The following is a 19,248-nucleotide window of genomic DNA, read 5'->3' as shown; positions in this document are numbered from 1 at the left end:
TATATATATAAAATTCGGGTAAAGGAGTTGAAGTAAACCCTTTCGTAATTAGGAGTGCACTGCTAAAATATGTTAATTGGCAGTCATTGCTTCCTCAAGAAAGATAGTTTAAACCCTAGATTGTCACTATTATATATATATATATAATTTATAAATGCACTTAAAAATATTTTATATATTGTGCCATAAATTTTCATGTATACTAATTTTTGTTTTTTTTCTTTGCAGGTAAACTTCAAAACCATACGGAGATTTCAGACTAACTCCAACTGGGGTGTACACGCAAAGATAAGTATCCATAGGTCCTTTAAGGGCCTAATTTTTATTTTACATCTAAAAACAGAGTTTTTTTTCTATACTGTAAAATATCACATGTATTTATTTTTACCTAAATGTTCAATAAAAAAAAAAAAGTTGGATTTTTCGTAAATACACGTGATGTTTGTTGGGAGGAGGAGTAATTTTAAATTCATGAACGTTATCGCCAGGTGGAGGGGAGGTCCAAAAATCCCAAAAAATCGATCACTGTGTATTGATGGACGCCCCCTAATATAGATTTTTTATTAATAATATATATTAATTGGAACAATTTTGGAATAACATATCTATGTTATATTATCAGTCTCTTATGGTCTTATAGGATGAAACAGGTTACTGAGGTTAGCTATTACAATTATTTTTAATTTTTGAATGAAATAAGTATGGACCTTGCTTAAGTATGTAACCAGGAATAGACACATAATTCATTATCATTAGCGTATGCTACTTCACAAATTATGATATATTTTATTTACCATTTTGGTAATGGTAAATGAAATATTATACTATACCAAATATACCAAATATGGCCAATTCAGTACGAGTGTTCCTTCGCACTCCTATTTTTTTATTATTTTTTTTGTAATTTATTTCTAGAAAGGTTGTTATTTTCTGAGGATATAAAACAACGTTTGGATGTGACAATGTACCATTATGTCTACATATGTGGTATTTTGGTTGTTAGTTTCGTTGCTATACATCCCCCTTTAATGAAGATGGGTCCAAGGATGCGAGAATCCCTGTAGTCACCAGCAAACGAACGATCTTTACTCGTGTTAGAATTAATAATTTTCTATTGATTATTATTCCGGTTACATATTGAATCAAGAATTCAATTGGGGGAATCTCTGACGTGGATAGAGTAGATTTTGGTTGGGTTGCAACAATAAATGATTTAGTAACGTGTGTAAGAGTATTGGTTGAATATTCAACTTAGCCTTAACATTCTATATATTGTGATTTGGGTAATCCTTAATGGTGGCCCTTAATATGAATGTTTTCGATTTTTTTGCTTCCAGGGGCTCAAATGCTTCAAAATTGATAAAAAACAATTCTCTGAAAGTTTAAAGTCTTAATATTAACTTCAAGATAGTCCGCACTCCAAGCACAGTTCCTTGGTTCTTCTTCCTAAGTAAATACTTATTTTATAATGTATCAAATTTTGTGTTACATTTTTTTTATTTATGATCAAAATAAGCAAATACAATGTTATTTTTAAAATTTTGATTCACTTGTCGCTAAATTATCAAAATTCTAAAAAACAAATGGAATTTTAACCATGTTATTTTTCATAACAAACTTTGGTTGGAGTGCGGACTATCTAAAGTTAATATTAGAAGCTAAAACTTTCAGATAATTTTTTTTTTTAATCATTTAAAGCACTTGAGCCCTGGAGCAAAAAATTCGAAGATAATCCATATTAAGGACCACCCGATACATGTATAATAATGAAATAATTATTTTTCTGGAGAATTTATTCTATATCGTTTGTAGTCAAAAATAACAAAATTTACATGACATGCAATATGTTTCTATCAATTATATACCTACTATCAAATTCGTTGATAAGTTTTTATCTCAACCGTATCTTCTAAAGTTTGTATTTTACCGCAACTGAAATAAGTGTGACAAGGGTGAATAGAATTACCTGAAAATCAATCAACAATTAGCAGCACGTTTATTTCAATTTGCTTTGAGAGCTATTGAATTTTTACTTGCGTAGAGCAAGTTGTTGAAAAGTTTTGAGGCTTCTTTTCTATAAAGAGAGCACTTGGTAGAACTCGAAGTGTAAAGGCACTCGTTTTGCATGAGGTAGAATAAAAGTGGTGAAATTCGATTTAAAATATAAGGTTTGTAAAAACGTGGTTTTCTGCAGTATTTATTAAATTTGTATTTATTACGGATGGGGGTTGGTTAGACCCTTCGGAATAGCTCATTAAATTTGACTCAATAGCTATTCCGAGGATTTGTATAATTGAATATATTAAGTAAAAATACTTGACGTTCTTTACTTGATGGGCGCCCAGTCGGTGGCGGCGTGAAATCTGGTCTTCTTTAGATCGCTCGTAATGAGTTTCTGAGCGAAAATCACTTTACGAACTTAAATAAATAACACTGACTGTGATTAATAATATTTTATTCTTTAAAATCATATCCACTACACGGAATATCTCACAAAAGTCATATGGAAAAAACCCAAGCAATACGGCATACGTCAAGTGAGCGCGAGACCTCGTTCACCCGTCAGATTAGCTATTACGTCCAAAATCCTTAGGAATTGCCAGAGAATAAAGTGTTGTCTGATTATACAAATATCATCTGGCGACATCTACAAGATTTCTGGCGCAAACAGTATTAATTTATTTATCAATCACTGTGCTGACTTTTTGATCGCCGTAGCTTTTTTCGATGGTAACCCTAAGGTTGTCTCATCTCTATGTGATGAATTTTTTACAATTTCTGTAATACTGACAATTTGGTAAATGGTGCACCAAGCGCTGTTTTCACTTAGGAACCTATTAAGGGGCTCCATTAATCACGTAATCGACTTCTTAAGGATTTTTCGATCCCCTATTCCCCCTTTGTGATACGTGGTGATATTCACATTACCCCCTTCTAACCAGCAAACATCACGTCTATTTTTAGTTACGTGGAAAAATTTTAATATTTTTTGTTTTTTTTTTGTTTGGATTTTTTAAAAAAAATCAAGTAAAACATAAATACACGTGATATTTTACTATACCCCCTCCCCCCCTTCTCCTAAAAACCTCACGTGATTAATGGACGTTTACTATGTTTTGTGTCACCACTGCTCGACTTCAAGTTGTCCGAGGAACGTGGAACTTTAAATCCCATAGCTTTAACTATTTTCCACAGAGAACTAAATTTTCAAATGAAGAAATATTTTTATATTTTTTATCTTCCATTGTTCAATTTGCATGAATTTTATGTTATTTTTGAAAGGACATGAAAAAAGACAAACAACATTTATACTATTTTTTTTAGGAGTTGTTAATTAATGTTGTAAGATATAAAAGAAAGATAAAAATTAAAAATTGACACATTTTTTTAATTTTAGAAGGTGATGAAACGGGGGGTTTCAAAAAATTGGCCTGACCCATGATTTTAGCCCTCCAAATCTTAAAAAAAATTTATATATTATTAAAATAAATAATGTCGCAATTCTAATGAACTATGGACAAGTAAAAAAAAATTTCTTTCACAACAAAGAAGAAAACTTTTTTGGAAGTTTTCTAAGTTTTGGCGGTTTCTAGAATTTTAAATATAATAAAAATTGTTATTCGGGAATAAGCATAGTTAATACTGAAGAAAATCTATAAAGAAATCTCTGTAAAAATTCAAATAAATCGGTGCAGTGGAAGTTAAGAAATCGTGGGTATCGTATCAAAAAAGACATTTCGAGAAAAACGCGTTTAAAGCTTTGTAGAGGAAGGAAACCTAAGAGGATTGTCGTAGTAAAATAGAATTTTTTAAAAATGCTCTTCTACACATCGATTTTTAGAGTACATACTAGACTACAATATACCCCCTTGAGCTTTTTTTATTGGAGCCAAATAAAATACATCCTTGCTTATTCTTATATATTTATACCACCGAATATTTTCCTTACCATCTAAAATAAGTAGGACCATCGCCTTATATTTTACGACACGTAAAAGTTACAGAACTTTATCTTTATTAGTTAAGGGTGGTAAAATGTTGTGAAAGGTGAATTTATGAGAGACAAATACCATAGGGCTTCTTCGAGATTCTTGGAGCGTGAGCCCCAAACTTCCATCAGCATTTCTTCTATATTATTATCAAAACACGTAAATTCTGAAAGCCAAATTATTTAATTTGATCATAAGTAATATTTTTTTTTTTTTTAATTTGAGCAGCGATCAGAACTTATGGGTCCTATGAGCTGTTGTGATGATTTTCTTACAAACCACGTTTGTTTTATTATAGATGGTAACCCAAACAGTTGTCTCATCTCTATGTGATGAATTTTTATTATTAAAATTATAAGTAATAATTTAAAAATGAATGCCACGCCTGTCATATTAATTGCCGACAATTAAGAATTAAGGCAACAACGAGAGTAAAGCGTGTTACGTCTTAAAAACAAGCGATAAAAAACATCAATAAAATTGTGTTAAGACATTGCAGTGTTTTATGGTCAGTTCTCAGCAATCATGCATAATTTATAGAATGTCGTAAAATTCTAGTTGAATTATTACATACCAGTACTTTTGATAGGTTTGACAAATTTAAATCTTATGCGATGATATTTTTGTTTACTGTTTGAACAAATGCTATTTACAAGATGACTAATAAGGAACAACTCATCATGGAGTCATGGAGCTCTTTCCACACATGTGTAAATAGTAAAAGAAGATAATAATGGTACTTTGTGAATATTATACTATGAAAGAAGATAATACTGATATATATATATATATATATATATATATATATATATATATATTTACTGAACTGATTTCAAATTTGTTTTGCTCACCGTGTTTATATAAATCCAACTTAGGCCGTAGATTGCATTAAAAATCTGAATTTATAGCCAAAATATTATATATTTGGTAATTTCAATAATTTTTGACAAGCGATCGTAGAATCAGTTTGATCTGTATCTAGACCAACGACCTACGAACAATTCGAGCGATAAACTTGGGAACAGTAGACCCTCTGGTGTGGGGTACGCAATACTAAAACAGTATTAAGAACATTTGTTCTATGATTATATTGTAATATTTGATTGCAAAGGTTTATAAATTGCTGGAACTTCCCATACCAAAAATTAATATTTTTAAAAATGATTCAATTTTCTTTTAGAACTCTTATCTGAATAAATCGATTGTTGGGATTTTTAAATTTTTGAAAAGAATTGACCTTTTTGAAAAATTAGATTTTTTAATACTTTGAAATGCTTTAGAAATCCCCCCGTATCTTCAAAACGGCCAAAAACTAATCAGCACGTCTACTTATCAATATGAATCGAATGTTTTTTGAATTATTCAAATTGGTTGACGTGTGTTACCGAAATCGTCGACGAAAATTTGTATCCGCATACACACACACATACATCTATTTTTTCTAAGGTATGCCAAAATGTTCAGTTTCAAACTGGGTATGCCATGTTTCAAAAACAATTAACATTTTTGAAAAAAATTGACTTCGAAAAAATTAGATTTTTGAGAAACTACAAACTTGTCAAAAAATTACTTTTGAAAAAAAAAATTTTTTTTTGAAAAAATGTTAAAATCTCTATAAAATATGTGATAATTTGATGTGCATATGCCTAATGATTATTTTAACCGCCAGATGGCATTTTTTTTTACATTAGATCTCTGAAACCGCTAGACCTGCCTTCATAAAAATTTGATCAATTCTTTATCTTGTTAATACAAGTAAAATGTTTTTTGAATTATTCAAATCGGACGCTCCGTTCTCTTAAAAACTGAGTTACCATTTTCGGCACTTTTTGCCCCGTATCTTTGGAACGGCTAGACCTGCCTTCGCCAAAAACTAATCAGCACGTCTCCTTATCAATACGAATTGAATGTTTTTTAAATTATTGAAATCGGTTGATCCGTGTTCCCGAAATCGTCGACGAAAATTTGTATCCGAACATACATACATACACGCACATACATACACGCACATACACACACACATACACACACACATACATCCATTTTTTCTAAGGTATGCCAAAATGTTCAGAAGGTTTTGAAACGTAAAGATATATAAAAAATTTTATTTTCGATTTTTTGCGATTACTATAACTTGCCCTACGGGAAGTTAAAAAAATCTATTATTTATACTCAAATTGACTTGAAGAATTTGATGAAAAGTTTCGCATGAAAATAAAATATAAAATTGTAAAAATAATTTTATTTGCTATTGTTTTCTGACTGAGATATGAAAATAATGTATATATAAATAAATATAAATAAAAAATAATAATATGTGAAGCTTTCACGAAAAACTGCAAAAAGAAATTTGACAGTCTTACCGTTACTTACTTACTGATAGCATTGCCAAAGTAATTTGATAGCTTTATATTATCTATCTAATGGAAATGTAAGATACCTTAATGAGGCTTAACGTTTATAAAAAAAATCCAAATAATTTACGTTTCCGTGTGAAAGTAGCCAACCACTTCCGACAACAGTTTGTATAATATTTGTATTTTAACAAACATTCAATCAATCAATTAGGATTGCGCATGTCTACGAAACCAGTTCCCGATATCCTTCTCGATGGTCTTGAGGTCATAATATAATAAATACAATCAGATTTGCCTCGTGCCTCGTGCCGTATGCCGTGTGCTAGATAGAATACATATGATGTTGCTAGGTAGAGGTAGATTGTTTTCTCCATTTCTCGTCTGATGTTTTCTGTTTTCTGTTTTCTGTCTTAACGATTTACTTCCACTAGAACGCACGTCCTCGCTAACTTTTTAGGATTTCCTCTGACGTCACAATCAAATCACTAATGCAAACTCGTTCCTCGGAACTAACTAACTAACTAACTCATCGTTATTAGATCATTTACGCTCGGGATTGACGCCAGGGCCAAATTAGGCAATGGGATAAAGAACTAGTGGGGCGCATGGCATCGTGCCTTAAGGCAAATTGCAGGAACTTCTCGTGCCGTAATAAAAAGAAGTTTAAAAGCTTTAAAATGTTCTGAAAATTTTGGAAAAATATTTTTAACTTCAAGTAGGGCAAGTTATAGTAATCGCAAATAAATCGAAAATGAAAATTTTTATATATCTTTACGTTTCAAAACCTCCTGAACATTTTGGCATACCTTAGAAAAAAATGGATGTATGTGTGTGCGTGTATGGATGTGTGTGCGGATACAAATTTTCGTCGACGATTTCGGGAACACGGATGAAGCAATTTGAATAATTCAAAAAACATTCGATTCGTGTTGATAAGGAGACGTGCTAATTAGATTTTGGCGGAGGCAGGTCTAGCAGTTCCGAAGATACGGGGCAAAAACTGCCAAAAACAGTAACTCAGTTTTTAAGAGAACGGGGCGTCCGATTTTAATAATTCAAAAAACATTTTACTTGTATTGATTTGAGCGGTTTCGGAGATCTAATGAAAAAAGTAAAAAAAATGCCATTTGGCGGTCAAAAATGATCATTAAACATATGCACATCAAATTATCAGATACTTTATAGAGATTTTAACAATAAGTATAAATTTTGTTTACATTCCTATGGGTTCCGTACCAATGAATATACGTTAGCCGCCGACGCGGTGCTTACACGCTTTGACATATCGTCTCTATGCAGTTAAAGTAGTACGATTGCATTGAAAAAAAGTTCAGAATTTCCAAAATATGTCACAATAAAGAAAACATTTTTTTTTTCAATTTTTGTCAAATTTATAGTTTCTCAAAAATCTAATTTTTCCGAAGTAATTTTTTTTTTCAAAAAAGTTAATTGTTTTTAAAAAAATAATAATGTTTGGTACGGGAAGTTTCAGCAATTTGCCTTAAGGCACGATGCCATGCGCCCCACTAGTTTTTTGAGAATGTTGAAAATTTTATTTTTTTTGCCTAATAGTTAAACATCATAGAAATTGGTACAGAACTCATAGAAATGAAAACAAAATTGGTACTTATTATTAAAATCTCTATAAAAGATCTGATAATTTGATGTGCATATGTCTTATGATCATTTTTGATCCCCAAATGGCATTTTCTTTACTTTTTTTAATGTATCTGCAAAACCGGTAATCTGACTTTCCAAAAATTTAATCAGGTCAATACAAATAAAGTATTTTTTGAATTATTTAAATTGAACGCTCTAATCTCTCAAAATCTGAGTAACATTTTATCCCGAGTTTTCGAAAGGGTTGGACCTGCCTTCGCAAAAAACTAACCAGCACGTCTCCTTATCAATAGGAATCGATTTTTTACAACTCATCATAGAAAGAAAGTAAAAGTAAAGCTAAGAAAATTATTCTTAACTCAAGTTATCACAAATATAGTGATTTCCAGTTTCATTTGTTGTATATTTCTAATACCATTGGGCCTCTTCCTGGTAATAAGTATATTGATTGTCAATACTTGAAAAGTGATGATACTGAGCATATGTCAAGTGCAAAAACTTACAATTTGGAGTAAAAATGTTATTAGAATGGGATATGAAAAAAAAATTTAATTACATTCAATGAAACATTTACAAAAAAATAGTATTTTACACTAAAAAAACGCCTGTTCTGGACATGCATAACAATGCTTAAATTTTAAATTTGCAACCGAGTTCTTATAAAGACTAGTTCAGTCATTATAGTAAGTTCACCTCGGAATTCGAGATACCCAGCTGTAAGTCTGTAAATACTGTATATCGACACCCTAAAACTTGTCTCGAAACCTACATATGTTGTGTACACCCTACCATAAGTAGTTTTGAGACAACTTTTAGGGTGTCAATATACAGTATTTACAGACTTACAACTGGGTATCTCAAATTCCGAGATTCTTACCTAATTTAAGACTAAATAACTGGACAAAGACAACGAATATATTTATTTAAAAAAATCTCAAATTTAAGATAATTTTATTTTTGCTGCGCCTGAGTCTTATCCTTTCGCAATCCAAGTTGTCATTTGACAATACAATGATCATTTTTTATCTGACCGCATTTTTGTGTGATTCTCGTATCTCTTAGCGTTTAAGGTCAGTTTTATTTTAAGATCGTATATCCGTGATTTTGCGCACCTGTTTTATGCAATACATTGGATTACATAGTAATGCAGTTTGCATAAAGTTGTGATTGCCAGTTACCCGAGCTTTTTGTGCAATATTACGCAACCGCGTTTTGCTTGCAATAATGTTCTCTTGTCGCGAGCGAAATAAATAAAATAAATAAATGGTTTCAGCTGAGAAAAATAAAATTTCGATAGCAAAGGCAACTTCTTATAATATGCAAATATTATTGATTTGATATTAGTATCGATAAAATATGCAGAAATAGTTGTACAAGAAGTAATGTAATTAAATGTGGTATAAGATATATAATTTTGAATAGTGTATATATATATATATATGTATATATATATATATATATATATATAATTCTCATTATATAAGTACTACCAGTTTATACAGACAGTCACAGTCATTTAACAAAGAGATACATAACATTCATATTACTATAATTCCAAACCACAAACTGTAAATCATAAATCCAATTAGTTGAAACTTTATAAATCATGGGTTTCTGTACATTTTTTTGATTCTCTTAGAACTTCGAATATAGTATTTGTGAATAGTTTGTGTGCTGGTATTAATTTCATTAGTCCTTATTGTGATTTTCTATTTAGCTAGTTCACAAAGTTAATGTTCTTAATTACTGCTGCCAATATTTACAAATGTCAACAATAGTAATTTTGTATAATTGGTATTCAGCATATGTTTTCATAACAAATCAGTTTATTTGACATATGCATAAGCGATGCTGTATTATTTTATAATGGATTTCTGCACAAATGTTGATACAACCTTATTCAATTTTGAAATTTGGAGATATTTACTAAAATTAAAAAATTTGGTCCAAGAAATCAAAATTTGTATTAGAAGTTAATGCAGGACTGTAAATTTAGTTGAAGTATGAAGTTTTCTGCTCATTTCTGGAATTATTAAAAATTAGAGGATTTTTTTTTCAGTTAAGTTTGCTATCGTACATCTCTACTTACTATGAGCTGTACTGTAGGCGCACGTATTATATATATATATATATATATATATATATATATATATATATATACATGGCATCCCATGTAGAAATTAATATGGTCTGAATCTACAAGCAATATAAAATCTACATTGGTCAAATTTGAAACCAATATCGGCTGGTCATAAAAATTGAACATTTTTTATATTGAGGCCATATAGGTAAACCAACATTGGTCTATATTGGTCTATATTTGGAAATTTGGAACCAATGTTGCCTACAAATTGTTGAATGTTGGTAAGGTAATATACAATTAGACAGAGAGCTGGTGAACATTTTGAATTATTAATTATTGAATTATTAAATTATTCTGAAACTTATAACTGATGTTGAAATATTACACAAATATTTGAAGATTTGAAGTTGAAATAATATAACGCATAAATCAATGTCATTTATTTAACAATAAAACACCTGAAATTTATTTATTTATTTATTTATTTATTTATTTCTGAAATGAACATATACGTAAATTTATTAAGAATGTTTTTGTGGAAATTCATTTATTAAATATAAACAATGATACAAATATATAACTGCATTAAAAATATGATTATTTATAAAACACAAAAGTGTCATAAATATTGATTATTTTTTTAATAGATATTTATTAATACATATCAAGTAAACTTTTTTTATAACAATAACAAAAGCAAATAAACTTTCCTATTTATAACATCATCACTCGATAAAACATTTCACAGCATCTGAACATATTTTATTTGTTGTTAATATATTTATTATCCATTATGAAATATTTATTTCATCGTCTAGAACAGTCATTGGAAAACCTACCTTACATTTGATATATATCAAGTAAATTATAATCGAATAATTATTCTATTATAATTTACGTGATATATATCAAATGTAAGGTAGGTAAAGTAATAAAAGTAATAAATGCAAATTAACTTAACTATTTATAACATCATCACTCGATAAAACATTTCACAGCATCTGAACATATTTTATTTGTTGTTAATATATTTATTATCCATTATGAAATATTTATTTCATCGTCTAGAACAGTCATTGGAAAACCTACCTTACATTTGATATATATCAAGTAAATTATAATCGAATAATTATTCGATTATAATTTACGTGATATATATCAAATGTAAGGTAGGTAAAGTAATAAAAGTAATAAATGCAAATTAACTTAACTATTTATAACATCATCACTCGATAAAACATTTCACAGCATCTGAACATATTTTATTTGTTGTTAATATATTTATTATCCATTATGAAATATTTATTTCATCGTCTAGAACAGTGACTGGGAAACTTTTTCAATCATAACCCCAAAATATTTTTGTCCAAGTTTGTATTGTCATCTGAAACCTCGTATTTCCTTGTTAATAAATTTATAATATATCATTATATATTATCAATATGAATAATTTATGAAAGCGTTAAAATGAGATTGTAAAATGCACTCGACTCTACTTTTACCTTAAAAAATAATGACTTCATATCATAGTCTAAAATCTTGCTATGCAAATGTACAGATTTATTGACATTCCACATTGCATTTATTATAATCAAACATTATGACTATTCTGTCAAAATTTATATCTTTCCTTTCTATAACTTATTTAGTTACAAACTTTTGATGAAAAACTTTTCGATAACATTTTACTACTAAGCAAACCAGTTTCTCTATTTTCTGCGCTTACAACAATATTACCTGAAAATAAATAAGAATATGTTTTAAATGCAGAGACATATAATTATATTATAACAAGTATTGTCTTACCTTTTATAAATATGAAAGTGCAGTATGTCTTCACTCAAAAAGATTAGGTTATGTTATATTTTATTATGTTATATTTTATTATATTTCACGTAATATGTACAACTGATTTCTCAATGTGTTTAAACTCCTGATCAATATAAAAATCCTTAGTGAGAAAAATAAAATTATCTTGCATTTCTTACCATTTTTATTGAAAACTTGCAAATTTTGACATTTCGAATAGCTAGTTTCCGATTATTTATTAGAGATACTAATAATAATGTAGTTAGCAGTAATTATTCTAAAAATAAATAGCTATTAGTTACAATGCATAAACGCATAATTAAGTATTATACTCACCAATAGTAAAAAGAATTCGTCTATTAAAACTAAGGTTATGTTAGATATACATAACTTATTACTTAATCTATCCATCCCAAATCAAATCAGATGACGTAAAATTAAGTTGAACTTTCAAACCTTTGTATTTTAATCCAAAGTAACAACAAAGAAATGAAATATTGTATATTTTTCAGAGACAATGCTTACTTAACCAAACTTGTTTGTGGTATATATTTCGCACCAATGCACATTACACACATTAGAAAACAATGTACACTATAACACTATTACACATTACACATAACTGAAAATATTATTCGATTATTTCCAGCAAAACTAGTATCTTAAAACATACTATAATTAACAATTTTGCATTAAAGGCTAAGGACGCCGTGTGACGCGCGTCGCTTCTTGTAGGCATACGTCATGCATAGAAGGCATAGAAAGATCTAGAACCTTATACCTGCGGTTCAGGATAGTGAGTTACTACAACAAGATTGTATATCTTGGTGGTGTAATGGCTAGCGTCGCAGCCTTTTGATTTTGATTTTGGGGTTCAAATCCCAGTCCATTTATTATTATTTTTTTATTTTATAATTGTATGAGTAAATAAAATTAAAGTTTTCAATTAGTTTTATATATATCGGACAGTATTTAAAATAAATTACCCTGTAACATTTATAACTTTTTTATAATGAAAGGAAAACTGAATTTTTATACTATTCTCAACATTTGAGGTTTTCATAAAGAAACCGTATAAAGTATTATACATCATTAGAATCGTCTCAAAATTCTTAGTTTTTCTTCCACATATCACAACTTAGTATTTCAAACGGTTTGGCCTATGGGCGAGTTGCAGTGCTAAAATTCAAGAAAAATTGAAAAATCTGAAAATAATTATACGAACACACATATTGAATTATATATCATTTTATTCGTAATTTTATTCCGCATCTTTCGTCCGAATAAACTTTTTACGTATCTTTTACCTTTTAATTTGTAAGGGTGAATAATTACATGGTTAAATATTTACAGCCATATATATCTGGCGTATGTTGTTTTCGTTCTGTTGAGTCGATAGCTAAGCGCTAGCGTTGCCGACTCTTAACGTCGTAGTCTCGGGTTCGATCCCAGATAAGATTTTTGTTTTTCATTTTAAATATAATAACAATAATTATGATTGAGGAATTTGAGGAAACAATATTTATTATTAATTAACATGCAAACAATATTTAATAGTCAATTATAAAAAATGTTGCATCAATATTCATTTTTTATTTTGAGGACAATATTTATTAGCTTATGATAAAAAATATTGCATAAATATTTATTTTTCAATTTGATGACAATATTTTGTACCCGATGATAAAAAATGTTGCATCAATAATTTCATTTCAATTTGTGGACAATATTTATCAGTCGATGATAAAAAATGTTGCATCAATATTTTTATTTCAATTTGTGAACTATATTTATCAGCCGATGATAAAAAATATTGCATCAATATTTATATTTCACTTTGGGAACAATATTTTGTAGCCGATGATAAAAAAATATTGCATCAATATTTATATTTTAGTTTGAGGACAATATTTATCAGCCCATAATAAAAAAATATTGCATCAATATTTCTATTTTATTTTGAGGACAATATTTATCAGCCGATAATAAAAAATATTGCATCAATATTTCTATTTTAGTTTGAGGACAATATTTATCAGTCGATGATAAAAAAATATTGCATCAATATTTATTCTTCTATTTGGGGACAATATTTATTAGCCGATGATAAAAAATATTGCATCAATATTTCTATTTTAGTTTGAGACCAATATTGGACAAGGCCATTTATAGAGATTATTGCCTCAATATCGGCTGACGTTGGCCTGATCGATTAGTTGACATCATCACAGAACCGACGTTCGCCGATATTTTTGCAATATAGGCAATCACGGCCACAGAAAACCGATATTGGTAATATATTGTACCGATATTAATTTCTACATGGGATAAGTTGGACGTCGGAATAGGAATCAATTTTTTTTGGCCTTCTAGTTGAACTTTAGTAAATACAAATGGAATCTTTGAGTACATTTCTAATTCAATTTATATATATATATATATATATATATATATATATATATATAAACTAGGGTGGTTCTTGATATGGACATCTTCGAATTTTTTTGCTCCCAAGAGCTCAAATGCTTCCAAATTAATAAAAAAAAACTCTAAAAGTTTTAGCTCTTAATATTAACATTTAGATAGTCCGAATTTCAATTTAAAGTTTTCTATATTTATTATTATCGTATGTCATTACGTAAATTCTTGCGCCATCTGTGATAGTAGACTTGTAATTGAATTGCGGACTATTTAAATGTTAATATGAAGAGCTAAAACTTTCACAGATTTTTTTTATTTATTTGGAAGCATTTGAGCCCTTGGCAGCAAAGAAATTCGAAAATGCCCATATTAAGGTCAACCCTCTATATAATATATACACATGGTACAAGTTGGAATAGGTAACAAGTTTTTCCGCCTTCTAGTTGAACTTTAGTGAATACAAATGGAATCTTTGAGTACATTTTTATAGGGCGGGGCACAAAGGTCCAATTTGACTTCCATCAATTATATTGTGAAAATCAAACCAATTATATAACAACAAATAACACATATCACACAAACAAATATCTGACTATGTTTAGTAAAACTACCAGCTAATTCATCATTGTAGAAAATATGTTTTTTTATTTGCTATTTTTCAACAATTTGTCACCTGGTCCTTTTTACCCCACGTCCAGGGAGCAAACAGGACCAATGGTTTATTTTTAAGTTTAATGGGATTTTACGAAATAATAGCTACATTATTCAATCAATGCAAAATGGTACATTTTTTACAGAGATAACACTGTATATAACCTTGATCTGGTGTTTCGTCAGAAACATCAGCAAAGTTGGAATAATTATTTATTTAACTTATTCTTGTGAAATTGCTTTTTCCAAGCTAAATTTACATTTTTATTTACTATTTTTTATTGTTTATACATTTGCCTGGGGAAAGATTCAGTTGGTCCTTTATTTCTCATCCACATGTAAGCTATTATAGAGGTTATATGAAAAAACTGTTGAATCTAACTTAACATCTTATAAACAATACATCTTATAAACGAATCAAACAACGTATACTTAAACTTTATATTAAGGCCTCGTAAACTAAATAACAGTACTCACAACCAAAGAAACAACGATAGATACTTTTGTTATGGATTTTCAAACAAGGCCGTTTATCTCCAGATAGTGATGTCGTAAGAATCAAGGTGATGGCTGGATATACATCTTTTGCCTTGTACTTTCAAATATCGTTGTTAAAAAAATTCTAACTTCACTTGCTTTTGAGAAGTTGATGGTGCATCTTTCTACTCGCGGATCTTCAAGCCCCGCTCCACCCTATTCAGTAATACTATAATATGTATCTTATAATAATAATATTATGTTTCATGTTACCACATTATTTCTTTCGATCTTTTATTATATTTGCGGATTAGCTAGTAAATAACGAACGATTTATTATATGTTCATCTTGAACCATATAAGACCGTTGTGTACGACAATTCGCTTTTTGTCGTGTCATTCAGTCTTACATCATAAGCCTCAACAATACGGTTAAGACTTGCAAAAATATTTATTATATAAATAGTACCATTGTTGCTATGAAGAGATTTTCATTGGCAAAATAAAAGAGAAATTGTTAATTTCCAATGAGCCAATTAGTTCTAAAAGTTCTAAAGTTTTCCCACTTATTTTTATTAAATCCGTTGTTTGTATTGCAGGTGATGTAAATTCATCTCATATTAACAAATTAGTCAAACTACATGTGTAGACCTCGGACCTGCTATGTTTGCTTATTTATTAGAACAATTAAACGTTTAACAAAAAAATTTCACGAACAATGTTTTACAGATCAAAAAAACGCAGCTCAAATATAATAACTTTAAATTTTTAAGTATAAAATATATTAGTACAAATTGTATATTTGATGAAGCAAATTGTAAATGTATCAATAAATAGTATAATATTAAATTACCTCAACCTCTTCTTTTTACTACACCTCATAATGGATTTCTTCTTACTAAACCTTAAATAATTGATTTAATACCAGCCCTTATGGATTCCATACTAGACCTTAAATAAGGTGACCATATTTTTTCAAACCGAGACGGATTTTTGTCATTTCATCTTGAATAATGAATTTTTTTACTGCACTTTAAATAATGGATTTTTTTACTATACCTTAAATAATGCATTTCTTTTTGCTATACCTTAAATAATGGATTTTTTTCGGTAAATAATGAATTTCTCTATGCTACACCCTAAATAATTAATTTCCTTTTACTACACCTTAAATATTGGATTTCTTTTTACTACACTTTGAATAATCGATTCATTTTTACTACACCTTCAATAGTGGACTTTTTTACTACATTCTAAATAATGAAAGAGACCATACTACACCTCATAATAGATTATTTTTACTACACCTTAAATAATGGTCAATGATCTCAATACGTGATTTTTTTTATACTACATCCTAAATAATGGATTTCTTTTTACTACACTTTAAATAATGGATTTCTTTTTACTAAACCTTATATATTAATTTTATACTAGACCTGAAATAATGAATTTCTTTATACTACACCCTAAATAATGAATTTCGTGTTACTGCACCTTAAATAATGGATTTATTTTTACTACACCCTAATTAATTTATTTTTTTACTACACCTTAAATAATGGAATTCATACAAGATATTATAAAGGATTTCTTTATAATAAACCATAATGGATTATTTACTGCACTTTTATTAATGGAATTCTTTTTACTACAACTCAAATATTAGATTTCTATTTAATAAACCTTATAATGGATTTGTTTTTACTACACCTCAAATAATGAAATTCTTTGTACTTTACCTTATAATGGATTTCTATTTACTACGCTTTAAATAATGAATTTCTTTTAAAAACATCATATAATGGATTTATTTATACTAAACCTTATAATTATTTTTTTTATGCTAGACTTTAAATAATGGATTGTAATAAATTCCTCCTTGTAATGGTTTTTTTATATAATAGATTTGTTTACTACACCTCAAATAATGAAATTCTGTAATTAGAGACCATCGTGGGGTTAACGGTTAAGAACGTGGGCTAGAACTGACTAGTCCCCACTTTGGCCAGCTCGATATCAAGCAGTATGATATCAAATTTTGACTTTGAGTTATATATCTTAAATATAAATAATATCAAGTGAAAATCACTTTTTATGGGCATTGTTGCAACATATATACGCCAACACTATTAATTATACATATCTAATTCAAAAAGAAGAGCTGTTGACCGCTGGGTTGCCTTCTCGAGAGTAATGATTAGTATGAGTTTATAGAACACGTAGTTCTGATTGCTGTTAAAAAATAATAATTAAACTAAATAACTTTGAAAGGAAAAACAGTGAAACGTTATAATCACCATGCAGCGTTCCAATCTAAACTCTAAATTTATTTTCAATCAAATGTCAAGCGCAAAGGAAAACTTTCAATTATTGCACATGAGAGAGCAATAATAATTAATTGGCAACTTGGAAATCTCAATTAAAACAAGTTAGATCTAAAGCTTGAATTACTCTATTTTTCTTAGCATTTTCAACGTATAAAAATAACATTTGTTCTCTAGGTTAGAAGCCTAAAATAATAATTGCGAGTGTGCGTTTTATTCTGTATAGAATAGCTTTGTTCGCCATAATTGTGGCCTGTGTTTCCAGTACAACAATAAAAAGCACATTAAATAAGATATTTGATATTTCATTACGTTAAGTAGATAAATGCGTAAGGAGACAGAATGTCGGAGATTTCATTAGTGAAAATGATGTTACATGTTCATACTTCCATTAAATAACATAAGACTTTAGAGGACATACGTAAATTATTAATTCTAATTTATTCTTTTTGATTGCAATATTTTATAGAGGTGTATGTTTTAAGTTTAAAATATATTTTATCGATAATAATTTGAAAATCTTCAAGTATGTTGTAAAACAAATACTTGGGCGGCTTCTTGGCTCGTACTGCAGTGCCACTTCTGCGGAAAACGGTGATGTAGTGAAAGGGTTTACTTAATCTCGAACAATTTATTATTTTAAATGTATTAGGGCTCGCCCGTAGGTGAGCGGTTAAGAGCCACGAGACCTGAATCAGAGGTCCCGGGTTCGATTCCCACTTTGAGCAGCCTGTTGTCAGGCAGCAGTGACAACGATTTTCACTTGGGAATATAGATAGCAATATGTTTCTAAGTGAAAATAGCCCTTGCCCGGCATTGCTGCACCAATAAAAAGTCAGCCCTAGTAGATTATTTCTAATAACAAAAATCATCAAATATGGATGGATTAACCATTGGAGTACCATCTAAAAAAATACGAAGTAAGGAGAAGTTTCAGCCCAACAGCCCATAGGATGTAAGGTTCTGATTACTGTTAAAAAAAAAATAAAAAAAATGTATTAAGCCCGGAGAAATGTAAATGCGTATGATCGGTACTTTTGTATGATAGGTACTTTTGTATATAAATACTGTACTCTAAATAAAATATATATGATATTATTGAATATATGCATGTTAGGCAACTCGCTTTCTTTATAAGCTTCTCAGAATTTTCCGAAAGTTTTCTTCGTAATGCAAACAAATCCCAATTGTACTTTATATAATATGCCAATCGAAGTTGCGAGTATTTGCGTATTATTGTATCATTTCGATTTACAAAGCCATCTCTCGTGGCTTAGAAGTGGCCAAGGTCAACAAGCACAATCAAACTATAGTAAGAACGTTATTTTTTTTATAAAAGTCAATATTAAAACCACTGTGTTTCGTTTCTGATTAAAAATCAATAGGTCTCGAATTGAATTAGGATTGGAAGCAGGCGAGGAAAATGAAAAGTCATGTCAATGGTAAATAATTAGGCGCAGTAGAACGATATCGCTATATGGATAGATGAAATTTTCTTCACCAGATTGGTAAAG

The 19,248-nt window shown here is 29.2% G+C and overlaps 1 long non-coding RNA gene across 1 annotated transcript; it reads right to left on the bottom strand.

The window, feature by feature from the left end:
- Positions 1–11,748: 11,748 nt before the first annotated feature.
- On the bottom strand, positions 11,749–12,057 carry LOC113378289. The gene is made up of 3 exons (XR_003367166.1): positions 12,038–12,057; positions 11,856–11,982; positions 11,749–11,786 (listed from the first exon to the last, which is right to left on the bottom strand). It is a non-coding gene; the product is annotated as an uncharacterized LOC113378289 (long non-coding RNA).
- Positions 12,058–19,248: the final 7,191 nt, after the last annotated feature.

The sequence above is a fragment of the Ctenocephalides felis genome, unplaced genomic scaffold (assembly GCF_003426905.1).
Source record: "Ctenocephalides felis isolate EL2017-DRISC unplaced genomic scaffold, ASM342690v1 CF-g0.4_SCAFFOLD_01886, whole genome shotgun sequence".
In the NCBI taxonomy this organism is placed as follows: Eukaryota; Metazoa; Arthropoda; class Insecta; order Siphonaptera; family Pulicidae; genus Ctenocephalides; species Ctenocephalides felis.
The sequence above is the reverse complement of the archived record's forward strand: the minus strand, read 5'-3'. Positions and strand labels throughout refer to the sequence as shown.